The following is a 24,259-nucleotide window of genomic DNA, read 5'->3' on the forward strand; positions in this document are numbered from 1 at the left end:
TAGAGCCAGGGCATGGGAGGCAGGACTTTTCAAGGACTTCAAAGGGAACTTCATAGTGGGCACCAGATATAAATAGTGAATCCTCAGACCCATATCTTTAGAACACCTCTGGACTAGTGAAAGAAGGACTGCTATGCTGCCTTTCTGCAAGAAGGACTGCCCTCTACTTTCCTGCTGTGCTGCTCTGCTGACCTCCTGCCTGATTGAGAAGCACTGCACCTGCATCTTAAACCCAGGACCACCAGAGTGACTCCAAGGGATAGATTTCAGACCTCCTGATCTGAGCCTTAGGAACAGAACACGTTAAAACTACCCTGAACTCAGCACCTTGACTCTGCTAGCTGTGAGTTCTGCTCTCCCAAGTGGTGTCACCCTAGACCTGGACGCTTGAAAGTGGGCCTGACGATACTTTCCCAGACCATCTGTGGACCCAGCAGAACAGACACAGCAAGATGCATCGCCTTGCAAAATTCTGCATCAGAACCGCTGCATGATGCATCCCCAGCACAGGACTTCACATCGCAGCCCCGAAGCCCACCGAAACCACTGCTGAGCGACGCATCATCGACGCGGACCATCACATCGCAAACCCCTCATTGACCGCATCCTTGCTGAAGAAGCATGATCTCGCATCCCAGTGAAGTAATCAGGCTGACACAATATGTTCAGTAGACCTTCAGTTTAATGACCGTTAGCCTCCACAGCTTCCAGGATACTGCAGGCAATAACAGCACAGCAAGCATTCAAACATTAACATTCTATTGTCAAGGGAATGACATCATAAGAACTATGAAGAGATTACTACACCCAGCCTCGCAGCTTCCCTTAACTGCTGCTGCTCAACGCATCTCCCCACCAGTCCGTCACATTGCCTTGACTGTTTTACGCATCCTAGATGCGGGATCTCGCAATGCTCCGCAACCAGAATTTAAGGTACTCTTGATCAGCATGCCTTACTGGGTGCCTGTATCCGCTCTGTGCTCCATTGCAGACAGTCTGAACTTGTGAGTTTGTACCAATCCGATGTGACCAGATTACTGCAATTGGCGCTTTGTGCTTCTAAGCAGTGTTTTCACTTAAATCTTTAAAATTGCATATCTTTGGTTCTATTGATTGGATTTTTGTCATTTTGGTGCCAAATAGTTTATTACATTTCACTCTTTTTTTCTAAAGTGGTGTGTGATTTTTCTTGTGCTGTGTTTCACTTTATTAATGTTTGACTTGCTACACAAATGCTTTACACATTGCCTCTAAGTGAACCCTGAGGTCTCTGTGCCAAGCTACCAGAGGGTTGAACACACATTAATTTGGGGATTGCTTGTGACCTCACCCTTACAAGGATTGTGGTTGCTGCTTGAGTAGGGTTTCACCCCCATCAACCAGTAATCCAATTTCTTACATTGATGATAAGCATAGTTTCCTGAAAGGTGGGAAGACCACCCACACAGGAAAGAAGCATGATATTTAACACAGGGTGCAGCATTACAGTTAGAGAATCATTATTCTAAAATCATCATTAGTGTATTGTATACTGTATCATGGACAAATGTGATTCATGCCTAATTGTGTGGCAAGACTTTCAAGCTGCCATTGATCCATTCATTCATTAAAGAGCACTATAAATGCCTGAACGCTGAATGGGTTTCCAAGACAAGGTTATATGCTGGTTTAAATCCCTCCTGACCGACAGATCCCACATGGTGAAGACTTGTGATCATACTTTCACCTTTCACCACCACCAAAATGGCATGCATTGTTTTCCTGGGTTCATTTCTATTGCCAATATTAATCAGTGTTTACATAGAGACATTAAGGGTCCTATTACGATATCAGGCAGAGTTTTGTCCTTCCTACTGACCGATTACGATGTGACCGAACACTGTTCGGTCGTATTCCCATTGACTCCTATGGGAACCTGTGTTCCACCTGACAACATAGGCTCCTATGGGAAAATGGGGGATGTGCGGAAAACTCTGCACCCTGTCGCTGGCACCCCATGGTGCCTGCCACGCAGTGCAGGGTTTTACAAGGGGCCCCTTAGGTACCCCCTTTAACCCCCCCCCCCCCCCCACCACCACCAGAGGCTGCAGGATGAAGGGGCCCTGCTAGAGGCCCCAAAAGTCACTTTCCCACAAATTTTCATGTCAAACAGGCAAACTTGGAAAGGCTGTTGGAAACTGTTAGACCTGGTGCCATTGGCGTGAGCCTTCCTTCCATTTTTTACCAATTGCCTCCTCTGTTTTTTATATGTTTTGCTGGATTCGATGCTTTGGGCACTGTGCCACTGCTTTTCGATGCTACTGTGCAAGTGCTCCCTCTGTGAAATTGATGTATTGATTAGTGACTCCATGATTGGGTTATTTGATTTACTTGTCAGACCCTAGTACAGTGCACCATGTGTGCCCGGGGCCTGTAAATCACATGCTGCTGGTGGGCTTGCATCACTGATTGTGCCACCCACAGAAGCAGCTTGTACAGTGTGTCTCAGGCCTGCCATTGCAGAGCCTGTGTGCAGTCCAGTACTGCCATGTCGACTTGGCAAGTGCACGCACTTGCCAGTCCCTAAACCTTTCCTTTTCTACATTTTAGTCACCCCTAAGGTAGGCCCTAGGGCAGGGTGCATTGTATGTAAAAGGTAGGCCATGCCCCGATGTGTGTGGCATGACCTGATAGTGAATTACAGCCTATTTCGTTTTTTACTATTGCAAGGCTACCTGTCCCCATGGGCCTGAATGGGCAGTTGGATTAGAACATCTTATAATCCTAACTGACCCAGGGAACATGGTAGAAATTCGAATTTAGTATGTCTGAACTCAAAATGATAAAATACATCTTTTAGTGAAGTTGGTTTTAACTTTCTGTGTTTGAAAATACCACTTTTTAGAAAGTAGATATTTACTTGCCTAACCATCCAGCCTGCCTCTGCCAGCTTGTGTATAGTACATCTGGTTTGTGAGTGACAGGGGCTGGGGTAGCTCCAGGAGACAGAGTGAGTCAGCACAAGGCTGAATAGACCTATCTGCATGTCGATGGGTGGGAGGAGTAGCACCTGGACCTGAATAGCACTGTCCCTGCCTTCCACAATGCTGGCTCCACCTCCTGTGGTGTGTCTGATGACCCTGGCCCACCCTGCCAAAGGAAAGAAGGAGTCCTGTAAACAAAATGCTCCACGACTTTACATAACTGGTTTGGAATAGGTACAGGCCCCTCTGCCTTCAGAGGGCAAAGGATTTTACAGTATAACATGGGGACCTAGACCCCAAGACTTTAGATCACTTCTGGAACGACAAGAAAAACCTCTGCCAAGGAAACGAACCAAGGAAGCTGTAGGAGTTGGATTGCCCCCTGCCAGTGTGCTGTGTTGCTGGGTTGGCCTACCGTGGTGTCTTCAGTGCCAAGGAGAGGAGAAGGAACTTTCAAAGAACTTTCATCATCTTGCAGAATATTACTCCAAGGGCTTGAACTTGTGCTTGCCTCCTGCTGAAGTCTCAGGGACAAAAGATTTCACCACCAGCTCCCCTCTGAATTTCCATACTGGGAATTCTGTCTGCAGAAACCAGCGTGTTGCTGGGAGCGCGACTCAACGAAGAGAAGCGTGTCGCAGTCGCAGGTGTTGCCGTCGAATCGCCGGAGAAGCATGACGCTGCTGCAGAGGTCGCCGCGGCATGGCCAGAGAAGTATACCTTCGTCAAAGCTGTTACCTGACGCATCACCGGAGAAGCGTGACGCTGCCGCAGAGGTCGCCATTGCATCCCCGGAGAAGCATGTCGCATAGCCTGTAGCCGCTCCAAAGCTACAGAGGTTGCCGCACGGCCGCCGTGCGTGCACGCATTGTCTTCACGTTGTCGCATCAAGGGCGCCATCTTATCGCACCAGATTATTGCAGTGAGGCGACATCTTGTCGCATCGTAACTGGAATGCAGTACGAGAATCAACACATTACCTCCTCCCTGGTAAGGACTAAGACGCATCCCGTACTCTGCGCAAGCATTGGTTTATTGGGTTATTTGATTTACTTGTCAGACCCTAGTACAGTGCACCATGTGTGCCCGGGGCCTGTAAATCACATGCTGCTGGTGGGCTTGCATCACTGATTGTGCCACCCACAAAAGCAGCTTGTACAGTGTGTCTCAGGCCTGCCATTGCAGAGCCTGTGTGCAGTCCAGTACTGCCATGTCGACTTCGCAAGTGCACTCACTTGCCAGTCCCTAAACCTTTCCTTTTCTAAATTTTAGTCCCCCCTAAGGTAGGCCCTAGGGCATGGTGCATTGCATGTAAAAGGTAGGTCATGCTCTGATGTGTGTGGCATGACCTGATAGTGAATTACAACCTATTTCGTTTTTTACTATTGCAAGGTTACCTGTCCCCGTGGGCCAAAATGGGCAGTTGGATTAGAACATTTTATAATCTTAACTGACCCAGGGAACATGGTAGAAATTCGAATTTAGTATGTCTGAACTCAAAATGGTAAATTACATCTTTTAGTGAAGTTGGTTTTAACGTTCTGTGTTTGAAAATACCACTTTTTAGAAAGTAGATATTTTCTTGCCTAACCATCCAGCCTGCCTCTGCTAGCTTGTGTATTGTACATCTGGTTTGTGAGTGACAGGGGCTGGGGTAGCTCCAGGAGACAGTATGAGTCAGCACAAGGCTGAATAGACCTATCTTCATGTAGATGGGTGGGAGGAGTAGCACCTGGACCTGAATAGCACTGTCCCTGCCTCCCACAATGCTGGCTCCACCTCCTGTGGTGTGTCTGATGACCCTGACCCACCCTGCCAAAGGAAATAAGGAGTCCTGTAAACAAAATGCTCCACGACTTTACATAACTGGTTTGGACTAGGTACAGGCCCCTCTGCCTTCAGAGGGCAAAGGATTTTACAGTATAACATGGGGACCTAGACCCCAAGACTTTAGATCACTTCTGGAACAACAAGAAAAACCTCTGCCAAGGAAACGAACCAAGGAAGCTGTAGGAGTTGGATTGCCCCCCTGCCAGTGTGCTGTGTTGCTGGGTTGGCCTACCCTGGTGTCTACAGTGCCATGGAGAGGAGAAGGAACTTTCAAAGAACTTTCATCATCTTGAAGAATATTACTCCAAGGGCTTGAACTTGTGCTTGCCTCCTGCTGAAGTCTCAGGGACAAAAGACTTCACCACCAGCTCCCCTCTGAATTTCCATACTGGGAATTCTGTCTGCAGAAGCCAGCGTGTTGCTGGGAGCGCGACTCAATGAAGAGAAGCGTGTCACAGTCGCAGCTGTTGCCGTCGAATCGCCGGAGAAGCATGGCGCTGCTGCAGAGGTCGCCGCGGCATGACCAGAGAAGTATGCCTTCGTCAAAGCTGTTACCAGACGCATCACCGTAGAAGCGTGACGCTGCCGCAGAGGTCGCCATCGCATCCCCGGAGAAGCATGTCGCATAGCCTGTAGCCGCTCCAAAGCTACAGAGGTTGCCGCACGCCCGCCGGGCGTGCACGGATTGTCTTCAAGTCGTCGCATCAAGGGCGCCATCTTATCGCACCAGATTATTGCATTGAGGTGCCATCTTGTCGCATCGTAACTGGAATGCAGTACGAGAATCAACACATTACCTCCTCCCTGGTAAGGACTAAGACGCATCCCGTACTCTGCGCAAGCATTGGTTTATTGGGTTATTTGATTTACTTGTCAGACCCTAGTACAGTGCATCATGTGTGCCCGGGGCCTGTAAATCACATGCTGCTGGTGGGCTTGCATCACTGATTGTGCCACCCACAGAAGCAGCTTGTACAGTGTGTCTCAGGCCTGCCATTGCAGAGCCTGTGTGCAGTCCAGTACTGCCATGTCGACTTCGCAAGTGCACTCACTTGCCAGTCCCTAAACCTTTCCTTTTCTACATTTTAGTCCTCCCTAAGGTAGGCCCTAGGGCAGGGTGCATTGTATGTAAAAGGTAGGTCATGCTCTGATGTGTGTGGCATGACCTGATAGTGAATTACAACCTATTTCGTTTTTTACTATTGCAAGGTTACCTGTCCCCGTGGGCCAAAATGGGCAGTTGGATTAGAACATCTTATAATCCTAACTGACCCAGGGAACATGGTAGAAATTCGAATTTAGTATGTCTGAACTCAAAATGGTAAATTGCATCTTTTAGTGAAGTTGGTTTTAACGTTCTGTGTTTGAAAATACCACTTTTTAGTAAGTAGATATTTTCTTGCCTAACCATCCAGCCTGCCTCTGCTAGCTCGTGTATTGTACGTCTGGTTTGTGAGTTACTGGGGCTGTGGTATCTCCAGGAGACAGAGTGAGTCAGCTCAAGGCTGTATAGACCTATCTGCATGTAGATGGGTGGGAGGAGTAGCACCTGGACCTGAATAGCACTGTCCCTGCCTTCCCGAATGCTGTCTCCACCTCCTGTGGTGTGTCTGATGACCCTGGCCCACCCTGCCAAAGGAAAGAAGGAGTCCTGTAAACAAAATGCTCCAGGACTTTACATTACTGGTTTGGACTAGGTACAGGCCCCTCTGCCTTCAGGGGGCAAAGGATTTTACAGTATAACATGGGGACCTAGACCCCAAGACTTTAGATCACTTCTGGAACTACAAGAAAAACCTCTGCCAAGGAGACGAACCAAGGAAGCTGTAGGAGTTGGATTGCTCCCCTGCCAGTGTGCTGTGTTGCTGGGTTGGCCTACCCTGGTGTCTTCAGTGCCAAGGAGAGGAGAAGGAACTTTCAAAGAACTTTCATCATCTTGCAGAATATTACTCCAAGGGCTTGAACTTGTGCTTGCCTCCTGCTGAAGTCTCAGGGACAAAAGACTTCACCACCAGCACCCCTCTGAATTTCCGTACTGGGAATTCTGTCTGCAGAAGCCAGCGTGTTGCTGGGAGCGCGACTCAACGAAGAGAAGCGTGTCGCAGTCGCAGCTGTTGCCGTCGAATCGCCGGAGAAGCATGGCGCTGCTGCAGAGGTCGCCGCGGCATGACCAGAGAAGTATGCATTCGTCAAAGCTGTTACCCGACGCATCAGCGGAGAAGCGTGTCGCTGCCGCAGAGGTCGCCATTGCATCCCCGGAGAAGCATGTCGCATAGCCTGTAGCCGCTCCAAAGCTACAGAGGTTGCCGCACGCCCGCCGGGCGTGCACGCATTGTCTTCACGTCGTCGCATCAAGGGCGCCATCTTATCGCACCAGATTATTGCATTGAGGCGCCATCTTGTCGCATCGTAACTGGAATGCAGTACAAGAGTCAACACATTACCTCCTCCCTGGTAAGGACTAAGACGCATCCCGTACTCTGCGCAAGCATTGGTTTATTGGGTTATTTGATTTACTTGTCAGACCCTAGTACAGTGCACCATGTGTGCCCGGGGCCTGTAAATCACATGCTGCTGGTGGGCTTGCATCACTGATTGTGCCACCCACAGAAGCAGCTTGTACAGTGTGTCTCAGGCCTGCCATTGCAGAGCCTGTGTGCAGTCCAGTACTGCCATGTCGACTTCGCAAGTGCACTCACTTGCCAGTCCCTAAACCTTTCCTTTTCTACATTTTAGTCCCCCCTAAGGTAGGCCCTCGGGCAGGGTGCATTGTATGTAAAAGGTAGGTCATGCCCTGATGTGTGTGGCATGACCTGATAGTGAATTACAGCCTATTTCGTTTTTTAGGGCTCGGCTATAACGCGCTGAAAGCGCGTTCTCGCCGAGAAATATTGTCGGCGTCTCAGCAGTCTGAGACGCCGAAGGGAGACAAAACCTGGCCGCGCGCAGCGTTTTTCCATAGGATAATGTTGTGCACGTGGCCAGGTCTTGTCTCCACGGCATTCCAGGGCCTACCGGATCGCGTCGCGCGCCTCTCTGGAATGCAGGGGGAGTCTGCAGAGAGGCGAGCGGCGGTGATAAACAGGCAGGCACTGAGAAAACGCTTTGCAGTCCAGCAGCTTAAAAGCACGTTTTGAGTGCGTGTAACTCTTTTGCAGCTCCTCCGCAGTCAGCACAGCTGATCAAGGAGCATGTAACATACACAAGAAAGTGATAACTGGAGGTGAACATGTACACTAATGCTTCAGCGTAAGCACCACTGCCATGCACACACAGACACCACCACTCCCATGCACACACGGACACCACCACTCCCATGCACACACGGACACCACCACTCCCATGCACACACGGACACCACCACTCTAATGCTCACACGGACACCACCACTGCCATGCACACACGGACACCACCACTCCCATGCACACACGGACACCACCACTGTCATGCACACACGGACACCACCACTGCCATGCACACACAGATACCACCACTCCCATGCACACACGGACACCACCACTCCCATGCACACACGGACACCACCACTGCCATACACACACGGACACCACCACTGCCATGCACACACGGACACCACCACTGCCATGCACACACAGACACCACCACTGCCATACACACACGGACACCACCACTGCCATGCACACACAGATACCACCACTGCCATGCACACACGGACACCACCACTGCCATGCACACACGGACACCATCACTGCCATACACACACGGATACCACCACTGGCATGCACACACGGATACCACCACTGCCATGCACACACAGACACCACCACTGCCGTACACACACGGACACCACCTCTGCCGTGCACACACGGACACCACCACTGCCATGCATACACGGACACCACCACTGCCATACACACACGGACACCATCACTGCCATGCACACACGGACACCACCACTCCCATGCACAGACAAGGACACCACCCGTGCTTAATTTGTAAAAAAAAAAAGTGCCAGGGCTTTCATTTCTAAAAAATTAAGTGAAAGGGCACTCGTCAGGAGGCTACTGTAGTTAGCCATACACATTACGCGACTTTGAGCTATTGGCATTGTAAATGACAATGACTTTTATTTATGTTTTGGTTTTTAAAACATAAATAAAACACCTTGTCATTTACAATGTCAAGACCTTAAACTCGCGTTCATTTACAATGCTAATAGCTCTAACTTTTGCAATGCCGAGACCGTTGCATTGTAAATGCTTGTTACTATTGCAAGGCTACCTGTCCCTGTGGGCCAGAATGGGTAGTTGGATTAGAACATTTTATAATCCTAACTGACCCAGGGAACATGGTAGAAATTCGAATTTAGTATGTCTGAACTCAAAATGATAAAATACATCTTTTAGTGAAGTTGGTTTTAACATTCTGTGTTTGAAAATACCACTTTTTAGTAAGTAGATATTTTCTTGCCTAACCATCAAGCCTGCCTCTGCTAGCTTGTGTATTGTACGTCTGGTTTTGAGTGACAGGTACTGGGGTATCTCCAGGAGACAGAGTGAGTCAGCACAAGGCTGAATAGACCTATCTGCATGTAGATGGGTGGGAGGAGTAGCACCTGGACCTGAATAGCACTGTCCCTGCCTTCCACAATGCTGGCTCCACCTCCTGTGGTGTGTCTGATGACCCTGGCCTACCCTGCCAAAGGAAAGAAGGAGTCCTGTAAACAAAGTGCTCCAGGACTTTACATAACTGGTTTGGACTAGGTACAGGCCCCTCTGCCTTCAGAGGGCAAAGGATTTTACAGTATAACATGTGGACCTGGACCCCAAGACTTTAGATCACTTCTGGAACTACAAGAAAAACCTCTGCCGAGGAGACGAACCAAGGAAGCTGTAGGAGTTGGATTGCCCCCCTGCCACTGTGCTGTGTTGCTGGGTTGGCCTACCCTGGTGTCTTCAGTGCCAAGGAGAGGAGAAGGAACTTTCAAAGAACTTTCATCATCTTGCAGAATATTACTCCAAGGGCTTGAACTTGTGCTTGCCTCCTGCTGAAGTCTCAGGGACAAAAGACTTCACCACCAGGTCCCCTCTGAATTTCCGTACTGGGAATTCTGTCTGCAGAAGCCAGCGTGTCGCTGGGAGCGCGACTCAACGAGGAGAAGCGTGTCGCAGTTGCAGCTGTTGCCGTCGAATCGACGGAGAAGCATGGCGCTGCTGCAGAGGTTGCCGCGGCATGACCAGAGAAGTGTGCCTTCGTCAAAGCTGTTACCCGCGCATCACCGGGGAAGCGTGACGCTGCCGCAGAGGTCGCCATCGCATCCCCGGAGAAGCATGTCGCATAGCCTGTAGCCGCTCCAAAGCTACAGAGGTTGCCGCACGCCCGCCGGGCGTGCACGCATTGTCTTCACGTCGTCGCATCAAGGGCGCCATCTTATCACACCAGATTATCGCATTGAGGTGCCATCTTGTCGCATCGTAACTGGAATGCAGTACGAGAATCAACACATTACCTCCTCCCTGGTAAGGACTAAGACGCATCCCGTACTCTGCGTAAGCATTGAGGCGCGACGCATCGTCTCCCCATAAGCAAGGAACGGACGCATCTCCATCCCTGCAAACCTTTTGTTTGTTTTGCGTTAAGCATCCAGGTACTTTTGTGAGAACTGTCTTGTATTTCCCATCGACTTGAACTAAGTGACTTCTACCATCTTTAAGTCTATATTGAGTACATTATTGTGGATTTTTGTCGTTTGTGGTCTTGTGTTAAGTCTGTATAAAGAATACTTATTTTTTTAAAACCTTTGTTGTGTCCATCTGTAGTGTTTTCATTGTCTTACTGTATGTGTTCACAAATGCTTAACACACTGCCTCTGAGATAAGCCTGTGTGCTCGTGCCAAGCTACCAAGGGGGTGATCAGGGGTCGTCCAGTAGTGTGATCCCCTTTCCCTGACTTTTGAAGCAAGGGTCCCTATTTGGTCAAAGGTGTATACCATTGCCAACTAGAGACCCCCAGTTCTAACAGAAACCGACATTATAATCGCTCAGTCGGAAACGCAGTCTGTAGAACTGTAGGATGAGGATCCGACTGTCATAAATTCTCAGAGAGCCAGTCGGAGCCCATTCAAAAAGACTATGTGGTTTAAAAATCGACTTCAAACATCCTAATCGGTCGGTCAGATTGCAAACCGACCAAGTCGGTTGGAAGGGTTCTGACACAGTCTAGGACATTCCTACTGTCGGGGGAAAAAACCTTATTTCCAACCCTTAGGTTTCACATTGTTCCTCATATCAACAAGATGGTGAAATCAGCTATGTTCTCTCTCTACACCTCAAAGAAAATGTCACCTCCTCTCCCCAGATCAACAAAACAGCCAATTACTCACTTGCCATGGTTAGAATAGCCTTTGGTAACACTAGCAAAAGTCCACCCACCTTCCATTGCTCCACTCATAACTGTACCACACTCTGTTGATAGATTTATTCAATCTGCTAGCAGAAATTTTAGCGAGGTAGAAGTATTATGTGATATGGTTGGTGGGTCCTATCATATAATACTAACACAATGCACAGGAGTGGACCTTTGGTTAGTAGAGTAGCACATTCCAGGGGTACTCAGAGTAACATGTGTTAAGTATTTCACAGTACCAGCATTGATAATAAGTAGGTGTATGTTTCAAAAAAAATCTTTACACCAATTAAAAAAAAATAGATTGGATTTTTAAATATATATTGACACCAAAACAAATTTGATATGTTGAAGATAACCGAAGCTATTGATTTTCAGAGTATTACTATAATGCAACCAAAGCTGTCAAATGTTTACCATTAGTCAATGGGAGAAAACACATAGGCCAAACGATGGTTGCAGGGCGAGTGCAGGCGAACTCTCTTATGGTTAAGGTTCTGGGGGCCCTAGACCAAGACCTGGAAGTCACTACTTCATTACTTTGCCCATGGAGTCCGAGTGCAGATGTTACTTGGCTTTTCTTGGTGCTGACGGGATCCGTGGGAGCTGTAAAAAATGCATCACTTGGAAAAATACACTTTACGATGAAGTTACACTCTAAGTTATACTCTACCCATGGAAACTACAGGTCTTTGGGGTCCCAGGACCTAGGTGAAACAGTTGAATTTCTTCTATCTTGCTAGGTTACTGTGGGTTCAGAAGTTGTTAGCAGCTGTCAACCACCAGCCGGGTCTGGTTGCGCCAAAGATGCTTTGTTGCACACTTGACTACACCAACTTTGTGATGTAGGCGAACAGCAGCGGGGTCGTTTACAACATTGGTTGCTGTGAGTTGGTCTTGGGCTGGAGTTGTCACTCAAGGGGCCAATTACCCGACTGAGAATCACCAAGCCTTGGCTGTGTCAAAAGTAGTTTTTGGATACTTCAGCAGCTTGAGGCTGACAGGAGTGGGCTAGCGGCTTCAAACTTGATGTAAGCCTGCCTACCACTCGGGCCTTGCAGGACACCACTTCTCTTTGAGCTAACTCTCGACAGGCTGAGGCTGAGCAGCACATTGATTCTTCTGCAGGTTGCAGGTTGAGGTGACTGGTTCTACCAGTCAGAGTAGTCTTTTTTGGATTTCTGGTGTCCACTAGAGTCCCTCTTGCTGGGAGCAAAGAGCTTTCACCACGGGCACACATTGACACTCGGGTTCAGTATATGGTCTCTTCAGGGCCCTTTCTTTGCGCTGAGGCAGATTCCAAAGTTCTGTTTTCAGTGATGGCATCTTCTTTATGTCTCTATTCGGATTCCAAAATAGATCTGAAGTTCTGGTGCCAGGAGAATCCCTTAAATCCTAGTTTTATGGTGTATTAATAGCGTGCGGGACAGGGTACAATTAGCTACTGGTCCCTGCAGTTAATACTACTCTGTAGTGACAACATACTGTGGGTGTATGTTACTGTGCTACCCAGAATACACTATTTTAGGGTCTGTTAAAATGGCAGAACCCTTCTTCGGCTGTACAGACCTCTTAGCTCACCATAAGGGTGTGGCTAATCTTCTGGGAGTGTACATCTCCTGACTGCATAATTTTCCCACTTGTCATCTGGACAGGGCGGGAAGGGCTTTGTCTTCGAATGGGGGACAAGAGGTTACATATCAAGGGCAATGAAAGCCTTTGATGCTAACTGTCTTGATCACTGTAAACACAAGCCATCCTGAGAGGGTAGAGATCTGACCTTCTTCCTGCCCAGGCCTTAGTATCCCTCCTGGGAAAGTGTGCCCAAATCCCATCAGGATGACAGACTCTTGGACTGGTGGTAAATGGCTCGAGGAAGCACGCCAAGGCACTGGAGCTCTGTATCCTGGAGGGGTGCCCACGTATGGTGTCACCCCTGTGCATTCCAGCTCACCCTTGACACAAGAATCGTGTTGGGGTGAAAAAGCATGATGTTTTATGCCAAACACAACACAATTTGATTGTTCCATAATGGAGCAGGCTATCTCGAGTTTCCTCAGTAGCCAGCCCGTGTTACTCTATGGACCGCCAGTCACGTACAGTAAAACCTTGCTTTACCGGTTACTGTTGGGATATATATGTGTAAACATATAAATCCTCACCTTTCATATAAGGCACTTTACTTCCTGGGCCTGTGAGGGCAACCTTAAGAGTGACTTATTTACATTAAGCCAAAGGTGTGGCTCTACAGCACACAGTGTGCACAGAGTCACTCTCGAGCAGACAGGCTGCTCATGCAATGGCGGACCAGTAGGCGCACTTTATTGTGCCACCATGGGCATACATCCAGGATTAGACAACAAAGTGCTGCAGCCCTGGGGACCTCTCTTATCACCCTTGCCCTGACTACCACTGGTACCATCTACTAAGGACTTACAAGGAGTGATAAGGGCTTGCCAATTGGGTGTACCAATTCAACAGTTACAGTTTAAGGGAAAAGGCACTGGTACTGGCACTGGGTCCTGGTTAGCAGGTTAGAACTATTTCCCTAAAGACTGGTCTTGCTCACCACCCAGTCCCCCAGCAACACACCCTTGAGGCACCTCTCCAGAGGGCCCCTCTGGGCTGGCAGTGGGCCGGGCTGGTGAGGACTGAGGAGCCACCGGAGACACAAAGGTCTGTGGGAAGCTCATTGGAAGACTCAGCTCCTGAAGGGGCATGGTAAGGCCAAGCTTGGCTGTGCCGCAAGAGAACAGGGAAGCCACTGTGGGCTGAGGAGGTGCACAGGTGGGAACACCAAGTTCTGGGTGCCCTGAAGCCTGTGTGCTGCAAGGAGATCAATGAAAGCCGTAGACTAGTCACTGAGGACCTCAGGTTGGTCACTATGGGCTGCAGGCTAGTATCTTAGTCCAGAGAGGGCTGTAAAATTTTCAATCGATGCAGCTCACGCTGTTGTTGTGAGCCGATCACTTCCTCTAAGAGTAGTGTTTTGCTTGCAGCTCCTTTCACTGCTGGGCATCTGAGATTGCAAGGGACATGAAGAATCCTTTTAGACAGATCTCTTTCCTAACTAAAAGTTCAACTGCTTTCTGCTGGGGTGTGCCAGCATGGACAATTTACACTCATTCCTTCTCTCCTTAACTCCTCCCATAACCTTTCTCAGCTCAGCCTACCACCTCCCCTTGCCTCCCAGGCCTGGAGGTTGGGGAAAAAAGTGGAAGGAGCAGCTCTCCTAAGCACCTCCCTCTTGAACAGTCGCACTTGGTATATTTTAAGAAAAACACCTGTGTCCGGATGACACAATTGAATGCTGCACAATGGCCGGAAGTGATGAGCGTGCTGGAGCACACACTCTCCTAAGTGTTTCCATGGTGACGAAGCCTGCGCAGGAGCGTCAGGATGCTTGAGGCCAGTCTAATCCTTAATCTCAGTGTATTTAAAGGAGTTGAGCCTGTCCATATACAGTTTAAAGCCAAATGCAGAATATCCCAGGACACCACAGTATAATCTGACTTCTGAAATGATTGCTGGAATAATTCCAGTAATTGAGGCAATGATCCAACAAGGCATTTTGAAAGAGATTACGAGGAGTTCATGTATCTCATCCATTATGGACCTGCAGAAGTCTAGTGAGACGTACTGCATATTATAGGATCTTCACAAGATAAACAATGTATTGATTCCTTGTTGTCCCGTGGTACCGAAGTCTGCTGTGATATTGTTTCAAATTCCATGTGAGGCTGAGTGATTCTCTGATATCGATGTGTTCCAGGCGTTCTTCTCCATACCCTTGCATGAGGACAGTCAGTCCTCTTTGCATGTAGGCTAGGCACCCAAGTTTTGGCATGGTGCAAAGTCCCATAAGGGTATATGGCGAGTCCCTCCATTTTTAGTCAGATCTTCAAAAAGAATTTGGAGTCTTTGGTTATGTCTTGTAATTCTGTCCTCGTACAGTATATTGACAACCTGATGGATGTGTCAAATACTCTAGAGGCTTGAAAAATTGACACTATTGCACTATTGATCCATTTGGCTGAGAATGGACATAAAGTGTCCCCCTGCAGGTTGCAGTACTGTTTGAAAGAAGTCTTCTATCTTGGTCATCACATTGAGAAAGGAGTCTCAAAAGTGTCACAGGAGAGAATGTCTGTGATTTTGCAAATGAAACTGCCAATCACCCAGAAAGACGTCAGGATGTTTTTGGGAATGATGGGCTACTGTTGTCAGTGGATACCCAACTTTTCCTAGTGGCCAAGCCTTGAGGCTGACACACAAGAATGTGTTGGATCTGATGCCTTAGGACAATAATTGTTTGGTTGCCTTCCTAGAGTTGAATGAGAGGGAGGGGTGCACTCTCTCTGTGCTGAAGACAAGCATTCCATGACGCACCATCAAAACAGCTTTTAATTCCCGATCAGAAAATGCACACTGACGTTGTTCGATGCACTTTCTTGCAGGGGAGAACAATATACAACTGAAAAAAAAAAATCTATGCTAAGATGTCAAAATATACAAAGCAAGTGACTTCTGATTAAATTCCTACTGTGAGGTTAACCTTCACTATTGACACACAAGTGCGCTGAACTTGCAGCGAGAGGATGAATGTTAAAATGTTTAATTGGCCATAAAAGGCATACTGCAGAAAGAGCAAAACCTGCGATGCCTGAATAATTTGCCATCTGATTCTATTTAATGTTGCGGGCTGCATGTTCATTTAGCATGTCAAGTCAGCTCTTAAGTAGGAAACTCTTCACAGGTAGAATGACAACAGATCGCACAATGCACTGTTTTGTAAAATCAACTGTTGCCACTGAAAGCACTTGAAGTGAGCACTGCAAAGGCTACAAACTGAGCTTGTTTGAAGTCCATTGAGGCACAGATACACATCATAGTGTGTAACCTGAATTAAGTCACGGTTCACAGTAGTATCTAAACGATTACTAACAGGAGAAAGTGAGATACTTAGGCCTGGTATGGGACCGGTTAAGACTTCTGTAGCAGATGTTTTACGCTTCACGATTACCCGTGTAACTCTTCAAGACCAGGTTTTTTCCATATGCCAATACCGTACACTGCCTATCTGCTGCATTGTTTTACAGCGTTTTCATGGGCAGAGACACCCTACCCTAGTGCGCAGTGGACTGCTGCATGCTGTGAGGCTATACCCATTTTCACTTGTCCCCATTGAAACAACACCTAGTCCGCTAACCTTTCTGCTGTGTTTATGTGCTTGAACTGAGTAGTGGTACAAAAGTGAACACTACTAGCAGACTATTTGATCACACCCTCTTATGGCATCAGAGCCACATGCTACACCCACCTCTTGAACAATGTCACCCCACCAGCTAACCAGAAACCAACCTCTGTAGTTGCCACCTCGAGTCCTCCTCCTGACTCCTTATCTTTACCCTGCCTAAGCGGCTTGTTGCCCAGAGTCTGACAGGGTGTGTACAAACTACTACATGAAGAAGCCATGATGATGATGACCCGCTGACTTGACTAGGGTGGGAGGACAAGGAGCGAGCATCCCAGTCACATGCAGATAAAGCAAAATGAATGACGTGGGGGAGGGGATATCCTGCCTTTGTGGGGCTTTATGACAGGAGGACACAGGCTTTTTGTCTGACTCTGCTAGCTTTGTGTGACGCTCTAGGCCAAATTTGTCTGTTCTCTAGTGAGTAATGAACCCACTCCACCCGAAAAGGCTACCAGGAGGGGTCAGAAGAAATTCATCTGCTTGATTGGACAGTAGACCTGCCACATTAATGCCGGGAGTGGTGGCCGAGCAATAGTCCGTCAGCTTTCACAACTCTGCAGAATTTGGTGAAGTTTTCCTTTAACTAAGTGGAATTCCAAGGTGTGAAACTCCGCCCACCCTTAGTGCTTATACAAGCACATGGAAAGGCCCATTGACCTGTGGCGTACTTCTCAGCTTCTTCAGACCCAGCAGCAGTGGCCTTGCCCAGATGTCTTAAATCAGTGGGGGCCACGGGTGTCAATATAGAGAGGTGTGAAGGTGTTGTCATGAGTCATCCTTTAATGGTGTATGTGCCTCACTCTGTGGAAATACTGTTGGTGTGTACTCACACACAGCATTTGATGAACAGCCGCATGACCTCACATGAGCAGATAATACTGGCGGCTCAAAATGATACTCTGAAGAGGTGTTCTGTTTTGAATCCAGCCACCTTACTGCAACTTCCTGAGACTGATAATGATGAAAATAAAGTGGAGCATAACTGTCTTGATGCAATTGTGCACCAAGCTGGGGCCAGATATGCAAGATGAGCCACTGCCTGAATCTGATGTTGCATTGTTTGTGGTTGGTTCATGTTTGTGGGACCATTAAGGAAATTAACGAGCTGCTTATGCAGTCTGTACAGTTTCAGAAGTAGTAGAAGCTTCATGGCTCCAGAAAGTGTTCTCAGCACGAGTGACTGAGTTGACTGCTCTTACTAGAGAATTCTGTGTCTCAGATCAGCAGAGTGTGATCATTTTTACAGATAGTAAGTACGGCTTTGGCGTCATTCATGATTTTGGACAGTTATGGTCCCAGAAGGGGTTTATGACCTCCTTAAGCTCGCACATTCGGAATGGGGAAAATGTCATACAACTTCTTGAAGCATTGTGGATGCCTGAACAGGTTGCTGTTATCAATTGTGCAGCACATTGTAAGTGGGGTGATTATGTGATCATTTGCAACAGATATGCAGACGAGATTGACAAATACTGTGCTTACAATGCTTCTGCGTTTAATAGAGAGAATACAAATGAGGGAACAGACCAGCCGCGGCCCATACAGGTAAGAGCTGTGGGGCCTGGGAAGGGGTTTATAGACAGACGATGACGAGGGAAAAATAAATATTTCTTTAATTTTCCCTTGTCGTTATTAGTTAAAATTCCCCCCCCCACCGGGCCCCACTGCTCCACTGCTCTTACCTGCATGGGCTAAGGCTGGAACAGACAAGACAAACTACAACCTTTTGTTAACTACAGCTGATTCTTGGGAAGAGGTTAAGAATTTGCAGGAAGAAGGGTTATGAAATGGCACACAGATCTCTCACAGGGAGATTATGCTTTTAATGCTTATTTTAGATTGCTGCATGAATATATTAACACTATGGATGCGAGAGAATGTTATGTGTGCACTCAGTTGCCTGTGTCTATTGCAGAGGGCATAATTTATCATCATATCCGGATGTATGACGTTACAACCCATGCTTTTACCACGCATGCTGTTACAACGTGGTTTTTACAACGCATACCATTACAACGCATAGCGCTTTGGGGTGCTGGATAGTGAATAGTTTAATTTACTATTCCAACTCCAGTCCCCCTGGACACTAGGGAAGGTGTTGGATAGTAAATTAAATCTATTCCCTATCCTAGAGCGCCCCCCAGCGCAATGCTTTGTAATAGTTTTCGTTGTAAAACCTGCGTTGTAATAGCACTGCGTGGTAAAAGTTGCGTTGTAAAGGATGTTTCCCTCATATCCCTTTGACATATGCATTTGTTGTAGCCTTCCATTGAGCTTCTTCCACAGACAGGATAGGTTTGAAAATTAATTCTCAAACTATGATTTTGTGCTTTTGGAAGTCCCTATGTTTAAACATTTGAATAGGAATCTTTATTTCAAAGGTGCAGAAATTACAGGCAAATAGTGGACACTGCGAACACACATAGACAGAATTTGACCTGTTCCATGTCAGATGTGGAAAATAAATTCTTGAATTTGGTGGAAGACAGGCGTAGAGATTTAGAGACCACATCTGAAACTTACAAGGATCTTAAGAAACATCATAGGTGGAATAGTGATAGAACTGACCATCAGGTGAGGTAAAACTGTGCATACATGTTGAACAAAGTTATATAGAAATATTAGAACCAGGAGCCATCATGCGCCAGCGACAACACCAGCGACTACTCAGGTAAAGTTAACTGGTCCAGTAAGGACATCACCAGAGAACACGACTAGAAGAACTGAGAGGTCTACCCATCAAACAAACAAAGAACATTACCAACGCCCAAGAGAAGATTCGTCCCTACTCCCGAACCATGAGGCACATCAAGTCGATCATACACTGGCAGTGAGGGTAGTACCACCTAACAACCAGGAATTGGAGGAGACAGAAGATATCAGCCTTCCTACATCCCAAACCCTCGCCAGCACTATACCAACTTCGTACACACCTCCAGCAACAAACGAACTCCCAACAACACAGGACTCATCTAACTCCATCAACCTCTCTTCACATCACGTTCCAAAAAAGAGAAGAGTTGAGCGGATGTACAGATCGGCCGCCCCAAAGAAATCTCACCAGAACAAGAAGGACTTTAATAAGCTTCAGAAAATAGTGAGCAAGCTAGCACAAGCCACTATGAATACCGTACAGGCGCTAGAAAAAATCAAAGAGTTGACGGCGAACACTCACGCCAAAGTCACGGATATCCAAAATCTTGTTCATTCCTCACATAGAAAGAGCAACGAGGCGGACATGCGTTTAAAACAGAGAGACAACCGACCAGACAGGACGAAATCATTATCTAAAGAGGAATTGCGTGACTTAATCCGAACATATGACCTATCGGACCACAAGGAAGAAGAAAGAATCAAAACAGTCCCACTAGACGCTAACAGAACAGTGAGAAAAAACGACAGAACATCCAACCCCCACAATTTACAGCACATACAGCTAACACCAAATGAAGCCGAAAACGAGAACGCTAGTAAAAATGAAAAACATCTATCCTGTCTACTACTCAACTGCCGATCAGCAACCAAACATGCATCGGACATAGCGGACCTCATCCTCAACAAGGACATTGACCTGGCAATCCTTACAGAAACTTGGCTCACGGAATCCTCATCCCCAACCATGGATCTGTTGATACCACCGCAATTCAACGTTTTGAGACTGGATAGACACGGAAAGCTAGGGGGAGAGATAGCCTGTATTCATCGATCTGACATAGAGGTTAAACAAATTCAGGCCGACCCACTTGAATCCTGTGAGTATCTTGGTCTTAACATAAGATCAACTAACACTCAATGGTGCAACCTGCATTCTTTCTACCACCCACCAGGAGATAACACAAAGTTTATAGCAGAGTTAATGGAGATCATAACAGCTAACTCTAATGACGCTGCCAATAACATATTTCTAGGCGACTTCAACCTGCACTGGGAGAACTGCAATGACAAACTGGTCAACATGCTAAAAGGTTTCCTCACTGAACTAAACCTCACTCAAGCGTGCACACTGCCCACACATTCTAAAGGAGCGACGTTAGACTGGATAATCTCAAGAAACAAAGCTGCAACAATCCACTCCATAACACCATGTGACTGGTCTGATCATCACGCCATAATATTCATGATACCCACAACGAGAAAAGGTAGGACCAGGCAACCGTTCAAGACCAAAAAATGGACTCGAGACACAAAAGAAACAAATATGGAACTACTGGTCGAAAGATGTGAAAGAGAATTAAAGCCACCCAACAACCTGGAAAATGTTAACGAGCTGACGGAACACTACATAGCAACTGTTGAAAATATCATTGATAACACCATGCCATTAAAATTGAAACGAATCTCTGAAAAGACCAAAAACCCGTGGTTCGACGAAGCTCTAAACGAAGATAGACGCAAATTGAGAATGGCCGAAAGAAAATGGAGGCAACACCCATCATCTCCTGAACTGGAAGCCCTCAGAAAAACAAGGAAACAATATAATAAAAAGATCATCAACTCAAAAAAGGAATTTATAAGAGCAGAACTCGATAATGCCAGAAACAGACCACGAAAACTATTTGAAATACTAAAGGAGCAATCAAACAAACTAGCCAAAACAGTGCAAGAAAATTCAAAAACACCGCTAAGCTGTGATGAGTTCTCCACATTTTTCACGGAAAAGGCCAAAGCCCTCGAAATAGAGCTTAAAAACTCGGCGGTGAATCTTCCCAACGAACCTCGGTCTACTAACGATGCCAACTCTACAACGGATTGCACCATGACAAAAAACAAGGCGAGCTGGGAAACATTCGAAATGTACGACCAACACATGATCGCCAAGACGCTCTCTGGAATCAAAACTAACAACCACTACCAAGACCCTCTGCCTGCAAAATGCGTAAAAGAAATCAATCACATCCTGATTCCAATATGGACCGAAATAATAAATGCGTCACTGTCACAAGGGATCCTTCCCGACTGCCTAAAAACAGGTCAAGTCGTTCCCATAATCAAAAAACCCACAGCAGATACATCAGATCCTAATAACTTTCGCCCAGTGACCAACATCCCGTTACTGGCCAAGCTGACCGAGAAATGTGTGCAGAACCAACTGACCCAACACATCACGAAATTCTCCTTGCTAGATGAATGCCAATCAGGATTCAGAGCAGGGCACAGCACTGAAACAGCGATTCTCCACATTACTGATGACGCATTACAGGCCCTTGACCAAAACCAAGCATGCTTACTTATTCTCCTAGACCTGTCATCGGCATTTGATACGGTAAATCATGAAGCATTACTGACCAGACTACGGGACAGGATGGGAATATCGGGAATAGTGCTGAAATGGTTTGAGTCCTTTTTACAGAACAGAACACAGCGCTTCCTGGTTAACCAATCAATCTCACTTCCTAGCCCTAACGCAATTGGAGTCCCTCAAGGATCGACACTATCCCCAGATCTGTTCAACCTATACGTTGAACCACTCACAAAAATTCTCCAAAAATCCCGAATATCCTATCACATGTATGCTGATGACACGCAAATTTACGTAAAGATCGGATCCATAAAAGAATTGGAATTAATGAATGAGACAATAAAAATGGCACTTCAATGGTTAACGGCAAATCACCTGAAGCTGAATGCACATAAAACAGAGTTCCTACTTATCTCTCCACCAAGGAGCAACATAGAAATAAAGGAATGGATGAAAGTCATGACTGCGCTAAACTGCACCCCAACCCTTGTCAACTCAGCCAAATCTCTAGGAATCATCTTAGATGAGAATCTAGACATGAAAGCCCACATTAACTCAATGGCGAAAAGTGCCCGCTTTCACTTGAACTACCTAAGAAAATTGAAACCCTTCATCACAGAGTCAGACCTCAAATTGGCAATCCAATCCTTGGTTATCTCGAGAATTGAATATGGGTGCACCACCTTGGCTGGTCTACCAAAAACTTCCACAGCACCATTGAAAGCCTGTCTTAACGCTGCTGCAAGACTTATCACCGGAACTAGGAAATATGACCATATATCCCCGCACCTGAAAGCATTAAACTGGCTACCATATGAAGCAAGAATCCAAATGAAGATAGCATGTATCACACATAAAGCACTACACGACAACACCCCAAGATATCTAGCAAAGAAAATTCAGTTGTCCGGTGGCAAGCGACCATCGAGGAGTGCTGAGGAGCTGCTACTACGACCAGCCTTCTTCCGAAAGAAAAAAACATATGAAAGAGCGTTCTCAGGAGCGGCCCCCAGAATATGGAAGTCACTCCCTCCAAACATCAGGAAAATCCAGAATCCGGTAACATTCAAACGGGAAGTGAAGAGCCTGCTGATGAATAGATACATTACTTAGTGGAGATCACTGATCATGGATCTGCTGTACTACTGCCTTAGTTTAGATCAGGTACGACATTAGAATTGGAAGCACAGACTATAATATAACGGAATACGTATAAGAACAACCCAAAGGCCGACAGGAATGAATACTTGATTGAACAGGATAACAGCATCTTTCTCGAACTTATACCGTGCTACCTCATATCTGTTATATATACATGTTTTGTTATTATTTAATCATAGAATATTTACTTACGTTAACGTCACATGTGGTACGAATATATATGCCATCTACCTCACTGCAGTTGCTTATTTCATGTTAAGCGCTCTGATACCCACGGGTCTTGTTCGCGCTATACAAAACTTTATAATAAATAAATAAATAAATAAATATAGACCTGTTATTTTTAGGACAGAGTGATTGTGAACATGTTTTTGAGGCAAGAGTGAAGAATGAACCTTTTCTTAGAAGGACACGATCCTGTAATTCCTGGAGTGTACTTTCATTGTGGATAGTATGCATATTTTCAATTCTCCAGTGGATAACATGGTACATGTTGCCTTAGTATAGTTTTTCTGACGATTTACGATGTGAAACATTTCAATGATTCTGTGTGGAAACAAAATCTAGAACTAGATGAGTTGTTAGTGCAGCGGAAGTATTAGGAGATAATCTTGGTGCTATAATCCGGTTTGAAGGTGTTATTCTGAATGATCTGAAAATCAGAAAGCTCTCTACAATAGTGGATAAGCTGGCTACTAGTACTGCAAATTCTTTGTTACTTATAAATACTGAGTTGGTTGCAATAAGGTCTATGGTTTCATAAAACTGACTTGCGTTAGACCTTTTACTCACAACGGAGGGCAGAGTCTGCAGGATGCTCAAAGTGCAGCAATGTTGTACTTATATCCCTGATAAAAGTCAAGCTCTGGAAAAAGATATTCAGAATATATATGGGTTGACAAAAGATTTGAAGGAGTTAGAGGCAACAGGATTGTGAGCGCAGAAATCATATAAACATTTCCACAAGTAACATCACTTGGGGCGTGGCCAAGCAAGATGGCGGAGTAGACGTGCTTGACGAGAGCACCCGTCATCTCCTCACCTGTTAACATCCTGGCGGTGGAAAATCAATAATCAATGCACAACCAACTCTCTGAACCCCTTCATCTACTTGGGAGGTTCATGCATGCTGAGTTCGGGGGCTCCATATGACGGCAAGCTGTGCAACCACCCGCAAGACGCCGGAGCCTCGCGGTCATCTTCTCAGACCTCCACGCACTGACGCGGTTAGACGCCTGGGAGAAGGAAAAATAGATATCCAGTTTTGGCCCGCAACTTGGTGAGACTGAAGTTACACAGGGGCCCTCCTTGTGGCCCCTGCAGACCTGATCACCACGCGAAGAACATCTGTGACCCTGGTAAGAGAGGTGCAGCCTGCTGGAGATCTGCATGCTCTGGAGGCCTACAGCGGTCCAGCATTGTGT

This window comes from Lissotriton helveticus, chromosome 2_1, assembly GCF_964261635.1.
Source record: "Lissotriton helveticus chromosome 2_1, aLisHel1.1, whole genome shotgun sequence".
Taxonomy (NCBI): Eukaryota; Metazoa; Chordata; class Amphibia; order Caudata; family Salamandridae; genus Lissotriton; species Lissotriton helveticus.